The sequence below is a fragment of the Scophthalmus maximus genome, chromosome 18 (genome assembly GCF_022379125.1).
Source record: "Scophthalmus maximus strain ysfricsl-2021 chromosome 18, ASM2237912v1, whole genome shotgun sequence".
Taxonomy (NCBI): domain Eukaryota; kingdom Metazoa; phylum Chordata; class Actinopteri; order Pleuronectiformes; family Scophthalmidae; genus Scophthalmus; species Scophthalmus maximus.
This window is the reverse complement of record NC_061532.1, coordinates 5,914,931-5,924,839: the sequence shown is the minus strand read 5'-3', so window position 1 is coordinate 5,924,839 and position 9,909 is coordinate 5,914,931. Positions and strand designations below refer to the sequence as shown.

The following is a 9,909-nucleotide window of genomic DNA, read 5'->3' as shown; positions in this document are numbered from 1 at the left end:
ATCACCATGCTGAGTGGACAACGTCTTTTCTGTTTCGCTGCACCTGATTCTTAAGTTCCTCCTCACTCCACTCATTTCCTGTCAGCCCTGTTTAAAGATTTACGAAGGTGCTTTCAGGGCCTCGGTGAGGATTTTTTCAAATTTCTGCCCCAAAATACTGGGCAAAGAAGAAAACTGTACATACATGTGGTCTGAACTGCAGGAACCAGGTTCAGAATACGGGCAGTGTGGAACTATACTGCCTGTTCTGGAGGAACTGAAGGCCCAACTGAGAGTGGAGCATGCTTACTATAAGATGACGGACAATATGCAGACTTTCAGTCAAATGGAAGGGTTTTATGCTCGGTGGCGGGAGATGGACATCTGATTGTTAATTTCATTTTTTTTTATTATGGTTGACAACTTTTTGTTGAATCTTAAGATTTTTATTTTTTTCTGTTTCCTCCTGGCAATGTTTGATAAAGGGACTTTATAAACCAAAAACCTCCACTAATTTCCTCTCCTCTCCTGTCCTCTTCTGCCCTCTGCTTTCCTCTCCTTTCCTTTCCTCCCCTCTCCCCGGTTGTTTCTGGGGCTCAGAGATAGGATCTCCCTCAATAGCAAACTTTGGAAGACATCTTAAAGATCCCCACTGTCACTTCAGCTTAATGCAGCCCTCTGGGCTCGCACCACACACATGCCCACGCACATACACACACACACACACACACACACACACACACACACACACACGAACACACACACACACACACACACACACACGGTAATAACAGGGGCAGGGAGAAGCAGCCTGGATTCGAGGACTCGTAAACACACTTCATTCTCCCAACAAGTCTCTTTGATCTTTATCATACAAAACAGTTTCCTGTGCTGTATATTTTGTGCTTCGATCGCTCAACTCGAGCGCGCTGCAATGCTTCAGTTTCCCCACCCATAAATAAAAACCATGAGCACATTTGGATTTCCTGACTGGGCTTTCAGAGGGCCGATCACTGCCACGTCTGTCAGATTCATTAATTGCGAAGTGTGTGTGCGAGGGCAATTTCTGGATAACTGTTTTTTCTCGAGGCTAAATGTTTTTTTATTATAACTTATGTATTTGATTTGCTTAAATGGATCAGCACAGCTTCCTTTTTAAAACCCTACCAGCACTCAGCTAAACTTCCTCCTGCAAAGCACATTCACTGCTACACAGACTGTGTAACTTTCTGTTAAAGGCTCCCACTTCCTGTGTCCAAAGGAAGAAAAAAAAGAAAAGAAACCATGTCCTTCAGTTTTTGGATCCCATGGTCCATAATGAACTGATCTCTGTCTCCCATAGGCGGGCCGTTGCTATGGCAACCTGATGACGCTCTGAGGGAGGACGGGAGAGAGGAGAGGGAGGGGGAGCGTGATGAGGAAGAAGGTGGCTGCACCAAAGATTGAGTATGTTAGGAAGGATGACTCACTCGGTTACTTAAAAAAAAAGAAGGTACATGCATTCTATCCCATTTGTCTCCCACAGTGATGCAGTTTAGATATTTGATTTTGGAAGTGGCTGGGGGTGTATATGTGGTGGGGACCGACCTGCAAGGCACCTTCACGCGCAAAACAAGGAATTCAAATTTCAGACTCACTTCATCACAGACAACATGAAATTATGGATTCATAGTCTGAACAAAACAGGTCGGACAGAGCTCAAAACTTGCAGATGCACAGAGGACACGCACACGCCATCCTCCATCAATAATGGCTCCTACACACCCTCGCATGGCTCTCAGCTTCTGCTTCTGCCCTGCTGTTGCCATAGCGACCACTCGGGTACAGACTCCAAACACCTTACTGACAAAAAAAAAAATCCCTACCACCTTTGGATGTTAACTGCTCTTAATGAGCCTTCTTCGATGGCAAGCTAGGCAGCAGCTGTCCGTGCTACTGCAAGATGATCCTTTTGTCTGTCCACTGAAGACAAAATATCCCACAGAAAGCAGATTTTGTTTTTTGCACTGAAATTTATACCAATTTATAATTTCCTTGCGCTGAAGACACATCAACACATATTTTTTAAATCTGTTTTCTCCACTTCTTCATTGTATGATGGTGTTTGTTGTGTGCAGGCATATCCCTAAACAGCCAGATAATCAGATAAAATTGTTGTTGTTTATTTTCGCATTTTATTGTATCATGACATTAATTGATGTACGTGGTGATGGGGGGAATCAACGATATATATTATTACCAGAAGTTTGTACCTTTTTTTTTTTTTGCCAAGCTACAGTGTGAGTCGTCCTGTCAAAAAACCATAGACGATCTTTGGCAGTACCTTCCGTACACAATAGCATTCTTTCAGTGAACGCGACGGGCGCTAGGACCGAGGCCGGGCGCCGGGGGAAGTCCTCTGCTGCTGGCGGGGCAAGACAGAAACGCACGGCACGCATCCCCGCACACACACGCGCGCACACACACAAACACACGAACTCTCACCGAGCTCTTCTCCGACAGCGGAGAGAGGGCGAGTGAGCGCAGAGAGGCATAAACAAGGCGGGAGCGAGAGAGAGAGACCATAGGAACGCAGCGGCTTGTGGCGCGTGTGCGTGCGTGCGTGTGTGTGTGCGCGTGTAGGTACGCTCGCTCGCTCGCTCGCTCCGTGGTACAAGCGACTGGCGGGGCGGATATGGAGGGGCTCGGGAAAAACGCTGGGAACTGACCGAGCTCGGAGACGAAGAGAGGGGGAGAGAGAGAGAGAGTGAGAGAGAGAGAGAAGACGGACGGACAGCACGGAAGGAAGGAAGGAAGGAAGGAAGGACAGGAGGAGAGGAGGAGAGAGAGAAGTCTGACAGAGGAGAGGAAGAGTGTGAAGAAGGGGCTCGTCTGGAACACGCAAGGATCCTAAGGTGACTTTATGGGGCTTTCTTTGCTTGATGCAGGTGCGTGTGTGTGTGTGTGCGTGCGTGTGCGCGCGCCCGGGGTGTTGACATATGCTGCCTGGCACTGCACTTAAAGGGAAGAGTGGAGGTGTGTGTGTGAAGGGGGGGGGACTGTGGAAGTGTGCGTGTAGCCTATATATACATTGATGTGTGTGTGTGTCTGTGTGTGTGTGTGTGTGTGTGTGTGTGTGAGAGAGAGAGAGAGAGTTTTAAGTCTTGTTTTTCCACAAGCTAAAAAAAGGGGCCAAAGTGTGTAAGCGAGCTGAGCTGACCACTGTAAACTGGAGTGAAGGGATCAAAAGGAGTGGATACTTTTTAGGGAACAGCACGATCCCATTCCAGCACACACACACACACACACACACACACACACACACACACACTCACACACATACACACACACACACAGACACACACACACACACACACACACACACACACACACACACACACACGCACACAGACTTTCTCCAGGCCATTTTAAGTTGAGTTGGCGCAAACTCCTTTTAAGAAGGCAGAGTCCTTTATACCCTCCTACTTCTCACTCTGTGTGTGTGTGTGTGTGTGTGTGTGTGTGTGTGTGTGTGTGTGTGTTTGGTGTGTTTGTGTTCAGGAGTTTTTGGTCCTGTGGGTAACACACACACACATACACATACACACACACACACACACACACACACACACACACAAACTGGCGTGTTGTGTCGAAAAAGCTGCACTGAATGAAATTTCTGTTTTCCAAAGCTTGTCTGACGCTGAACGAGGCTCGATTAGTAGTAGCAGCTTCTATGTGTGTGTGTGTGTGTGTGTGTGCGTGTGCTTGTGCGTGTGTGAGTGTGTGCGTGTGTGTGTGTGTAAGTGTGTGTTTGTGTGCGTGTGCGTGTGTGAGTGTGTGCGTGTGTGTGTGTGTAAGTGTGTGTATGCCATAGACGGCAAACAGGTTGAGGGAGGCAGATCTGATCAGACGCACAGCAACAGAGGAGAGAGCGTGGCACAGGCTGAGCAGCAGCACATTGGATTACACACAGATGAATACACACACACACACACACACACACACAAGCTTTGAGAACAGCTGTGTGAAATGTGTGTGTGTGTGTGTGTGTGTGTGTGTGTGAGTGTCAGTGCCTGTGAGCGTTTCGGTTAATGCATGCGTCCGCCTTTGCACGTGCAGGACTGTTTGCTTTAGTATTATCTTTTGCTACTGTGTGTGTGTGTGTGTGTGTGTGAGGCTGTGTAAATACGTCTATGTGCAGGGGAAGAGTGTGGTGTCGTCTCTTCAGACAGACGGCGTGTGCGTCTACCTCCATCTCCCCATGGTCTGGAGACAAGGAGGAGGAGAATGGGGGGCGGAGAGAGATGGAGGGAGGTAAAAGCGATCAGATGACCGAGAACAAGGCAGATGAGGAGATTAATCCGGCAGTGGGATTTGAAACAGAGACGGAGTGGAAGGGAAGGGTGATGGAGATTTTAGGACAGGAGGAGGAGGAGGAGAAGTGAAAAGAAAGCAGAGGAGATGGAGTGAAGGAGACGGAGGCTGACACGCTCTCTCCAGGAGTGCTCAGAGTGCTGCTCATTCATAATTCACCTCCATGGCAAACGTTCATTCACATATTGACCCCCCATGGCCACGCTCAATGGAGTTCTCGCCCCCTCTACCTCTCCCTGTCTCTCAATGGACACCCCTGTGGCGCGTCGCTCTGTCTACGTTCACTCTGGAGACAGTTGATGCTCTCACAGAAATCCTATACTGTTTGTGTCCGTTGTGGCGCTTTTTTTTTGTTTTTTTTTAAGTTGGAAGCTCTGATGTGAGAGTGAACGGTGTAAATTGAATATTGAATTCAGACTCCACCCCCAGATACAGATAATTGGTATGGATGGCTCAGTGGGTTAGTGCTCTCTGTACAACTGTTGTCAGTCGTATTCCCTCAGCACAGCTCAAACAGTCCGTGATGGATCTATAATTCACGTGCGCGGATTAATTGAATAGTCCGGGTTTTGAATAGAAAGCATCAGGCAGCTTTCGTCTTGATTCATTCAGTGTAAATACTCAAAAATGGCCATTTTAATATTTCCGAATATATTAGCCGTGCCCGGAACGAAAAGCCCCCCTCCTGTGCTCTGGTCAGCTGTGGCCCATGAGCCATATGGCAGTGTCTGAAGTGCCCAGTCAGAAAAACTGAGTTCGGCGGGGGCACCGCAGAACATTCGGTTCTGAGAGGTCAACACTACACAAGTGCAACTTTTTAAATACCCCAACTTCTTAAATTTTCTAGGTATGATGTTTACTCAGAGAAAAAGAGGAAACAGAAAGTACAGTGTTGACATTGTATTTTGGTTTGTCACTGCCGAAATGTCCGTGACCTTTATTTTCCCCTCTTAATAGTACAGTGAGTGTTTTCCAGAGATGTGGTTACGTAAATACACAGTCACTGCATGTTCATGGCAAGAGCGAGACACTCTCTCTACAGTAAATCGTGGCACCACAACCGCCATTATCAAGGGTTTGATTCCCACTAGATACTAAGAAGGCTAAAAATAGTTCAACCAATTAAAGGCATCGTTCAGACCCACCAAAAAAAAAAATTTAAAGCACAGCCTCAGTGAAAACTTGATCAAAAACATAACTCAGAGGAAAATAACCTTGTACTTCTACCACTGTATTTTCAATACTATCATTAACACAACAACCTTCTTTAACATTTTTCTAGGAGCGTTAAAACCTAATGCTTATGACTTCAGATGCATTATAATGCTACTTTTCATTAGACTCTCCTTTCATTTGCCCCAATAACTTGTGATAACATCTACTTGTGCCAAAAGAAGTTGATCAGTGAAAAAGTGCAACAACTTTTTACAATCCCTCAAAAAGTTGTCAAAGACACACACACACACACACACACACATATGGTTTTGACACATTTAAACGTCCTTTCAATATAAGTTCCTCTCTGATTTATGTATTATAATTCTGTTTACACAGAATTATACACCTGTGGCCCAACTTCCATCAACTCTCTGCAACATAACTGGCTGGAAAAATGTCAGATCAAGCTTGTTGTTGGAAATCTGAGCTGCTGGCAGAAGTGACCCAGATGTCTTAAGCAGATGCGTTTATTGACTCTCGATCAAGGACAGTAGAGATACTACCAGCACAGTTTAAGGGCCAGTGTTAAGGGTTCAGGGGGATCTACTGGCAGAGGTCGAATTTAATATAACATGTTTTCATTATAGTATAATCACCTGAAGCTGTGAAGTGTTGTGTTTAGAATGATAACTTCCTCTTCCATGGAGGCCATGTTGTACCGCCATGTTGCTACAGTGGCCCTGCAACAGATAAAAGCTGTTACTGACCAAAGAGAGGGCCTTTAGTTTTTTAGGTCATAGGTTCTCGTACACACTTGGAGAGGGAGGGGTGAGTTGCAATCTGCAACCGCACTGCTAGATTCCACTAAATCCTAATGCCACCCAATTCTGGACGTTTTCCCCCTTCCTCTTTATAGACGCAAACTAAACTCACAAGACACTTACTACTCGTGTGGAGATTCTGTCGGGTATCAAATTCACAAACAAAGACTGAAAGAATCATGTTCACCTTAGCTATTTTGGGTAATGAAGTTTTTCTCATGAGAGGACAGACTGTCCCTGAGCTGAAGAGGTCCCTGTGTTATGTCTGGACTTGAGGCCCGGTCTATGATATCTTAAGGAGTCTGCTTGACGACCTTGGTTGCTATGAGATTCAGTCGGTGTCTTTCCAGGTCTCCAAAAGAGTAGTAAAGACTATGTGCCATTAGGGGCTATGTGTAAGTAAATAGTCCCTAAGACTGTTATTTTGTATAATCATCTTCTCCTGAAAAACCCCCACAGCCAGTGTGGCCAATAACATAGCAGTCAATCGTTTAGCCAGTATAGTTATTTAGATCTTCATCCAATCATCCTGAAATTGTGTTCAACTTAACAATTAAGAGGAATTATTTATGTCCTGTGTTGCCAACCATTCAGTTGTAGTGATTGCTAGTTGTACTTGACCTTTAACTTCAAGGCTGGTTTAAGATTGTTGTAATTCTTCAAGTTGACTGGCATAAACCTGTACAACTGCATCGGTCACATCCCCCGTTTCTTCTGTTTCTCTTTCTTATTGAAGTAACAAGGCAGTTGGCTATCTGTGTTGCGAGATGACTCGCCCAATCTTTATCTCCATTGCAAAGCTCTGGCTAGTTTCTTGAACTAGTGAGCACAACACCAGATGAGTTGTTGATTGGATTGGATATGTTTCTGTGATTGACCGGCCTGGGACCAGGGTACCCATAGCAGTCAATATGTAGGTAGTGCTAGCTTGACCACTCCAAGTGTCTTCAGCATCGCAGTTTTTTTTCTATTGACGCCCAATAGCACCCTCAAATGCCGACATGTCTTCCCAGCTAACTTTGAAATGTTTTAAACTCAGCTTTGAACCGTGCAGATATTCATAAACGCTGAAATAGCCAGTGAAATTTAGAATCACGCACAATAACAAATATATCATTTATATATAATTTATATGCTATTTTGTTAATTGCATCAGCTGTGATGTAAAGTGTCGTTTGGTTCACTCCATGATAAAGTATCATCAGTGAGCCAAATAGCCACTAGAGCAAATTAAATATTTGGATTTTGGACCCACGGCGCAATTGTATGACTATAAAATGTGAATTATGACATTTCCTTTCTAAAGTACTGATGTTTAGAAGAAGACAGTGATGTGTTTGGTTTTCCCACCGACATAGGGATGATTAGATAATGACTCGGGTCGCAGTCAATTTGTTTTTAATTTCTGCATTGTTTAGGAGGTGAGCCGTGCCTTTCATGCGCTTGGGTTAAAACAACCGGAGAGTTAAGAGCAGGTTTTGAAACGGCACTGGAAACACAGCCGGGCCTAAGTGGACGAGATGGCTGAGACGAGTAACGCTTCTCCGCGTCCCCCAGGTTATAATTGTCTTCAATAGGCCTCCTGCTGATTTGAAATGGACTCATTGTCCACAGTGCTGGGCACCTCAGCTCAATTAGGCTCCCTCTCTACTTAGCCATGCTGAGCTATCGCTGGTCGCATCCCCACACTGGGGCACACGAGTGCATGCACATAAATACTCTCTGATACATACAGAGCAGTCACACACACACACACACACACGCACACTATCATGCATGGAAGGACGTCAGCGGGTGTAAAAATAGAGCTTATGGAAGGGGGAAAAAGTGTTTTATGTTTACAAGGGGTGATGTCATGTTTGGTTGAGATCCATAGCTGACGAATTGGAGGGCAGCTGCGGCCAGTATCAGCCTGCACAGCTCTGGCTCAGTTATCTGGTGGGGTGAGATTTTTGTTGTTGTTGTTGGTGCATTTAAAGGAGCAGAGTTCAAGGACTCGCAGTTAGTTATATGTGTGTCTCTGTCTTGGTAGTTTGTGCGACTGTGTGGTGTTTGCAGCGTTGGAGGCATGCACGCGGTGACGCTGATCTGGTTGCCAAGCAACACAGGAACGTGGGTGGAAGGATTTCCTGTCCTTAGGAAGCTTTGTTTATAAGTGGGGGTAGAGTGAGTGTTTACGTGTGTGTGTGTGTGTGTGTGTGTGTGTGTGTGTGTGTGTGTGTGTGTGTGTGTGTGTGTGTGTGTGTGTGTGTGTGTGTGTGTGTGTGTGTGTGTGTGTGTGTGTGTGTGTGTGTGTGTGTGTGTGTGTGTGTGTAGGTTTCAGTGTGCCTTTCAGCAGTGTGCTCGGGTGCTTGTGTGTTTTTAATGTATTCTTTGCCTCAAGTAAAAGTGCTACGGAAAAGTCACTCAACACAAACACACGCACACACTCACACACACACACGCACACATTGTGTACACACTTTTCACGAAAAGAGAAAAGGCAACAACAACAAAAAAAAATCCCTTTTCTAGTCTGTTGAGTTAGATTTGCGGTTGCATAACTCCTGCCGGGTCTGTTTGCAGCGCACTGTCTCCTCCTGTTCTCCCCAAACACTCTCGCCATGTCACCCTAATGCCTGGCCGCCACACTCATGCCAGGCCGCCTCCCACCAATGATGTCATGAGCATGCCTCACTTTATATGTCTCTTCTCTCACATGAGATTGCAATTATGTGTTCTTGCCCCGCATGTGATCGCAAAAAATTAAACACACACACACACACACAGACACACACACACACACACACACAGCATGTCTGTCCTGCAGGCGTTGGACACCATGATTACGTAATTGACACTGAGCGAATGGGATGACGTCAGCTTGGCTCTCTCTGACTCTCCTGTGTTTCTGGCTAGCTACAGTGATGTCATAAGTGGATGCAGAGCCATTCTCTCTGTCTGTGTGTGTGTGTGTGTGTGTGTGTGTGTGTGTGTGTGTGTGTGTGTGTGTGTGCGTGTGTGTGTGTGTGTTGGCATGCATAATCCTGTGTGGAAACAAAAATGACCTCAGGAACCATCTGATTTATATAATGTGTTTGCTCCTCCCGTATTTTCCCTCTTTCCCTTAAAGTGGAAAGACTTAACAGCTAATAGATACTTTATTGTACATGTGTGTCTGTGCATGTTGTTCTAAGCGATGTGAGGCTCTTAAAGATGCTGCTGCAACACACACACACACACACACACACACACACACACACACACACACACACACCCCGTTGCAGCCCCCCCCCCCGAGAGTGGCTTCTATTTGAAATGGATACCCCAGTGTCTCGCAACTGGTAACTCCATCTCCTTGTTGCCCTCCGTCTGTGACTGCCTGACCTATCGCTGATGCTCATCCCGAGGAGCTGCAACAATCACAGGCAGGCATGTGAATGAAAGGATAGGAGAGATGACACCGGGTCGTCTCCACAGATACTGTACGTGCCAGTTCTTATTTTTAGCAAAAAGAAAAACGGCGTCATTTTTGGTGGTTGGCCTTGCTCGGGCGCTCGACAAACACATCCGTTTTTAGCTCGCCGTTTGAGCTACGAGGGTTTTAAGCACAGAG

At 45.9% G+C, this 9,909-nt stretch overlaps 1 protein-coding gene across 2 annotated transcripts in view; it reads left to right on the top strand.

The window, feature by feature from the left end:
* The first annotated feature begins 2,385 nt into the window (after positions 1–2,385).
* The window catches only part of ches1 (checkpoint suppressor 1), a 56,676-nt gene continuing 49,152 nt past the window's right edge, over positions 2,386–9,909 (top strand). Inside the window, exon 1 of one of the 2 annotated variants that reach the window (XM_035617729.2) lies at positions 2,386–2,873. The gene's annotated coding sequence lies outside the window, so the exon portion shown is untranslated. The remainder of the gene's footprint in view (positions 2,874–9,909) is intronic. The other variant, XM_035617731.2, reaches the window with a different exon arrangement.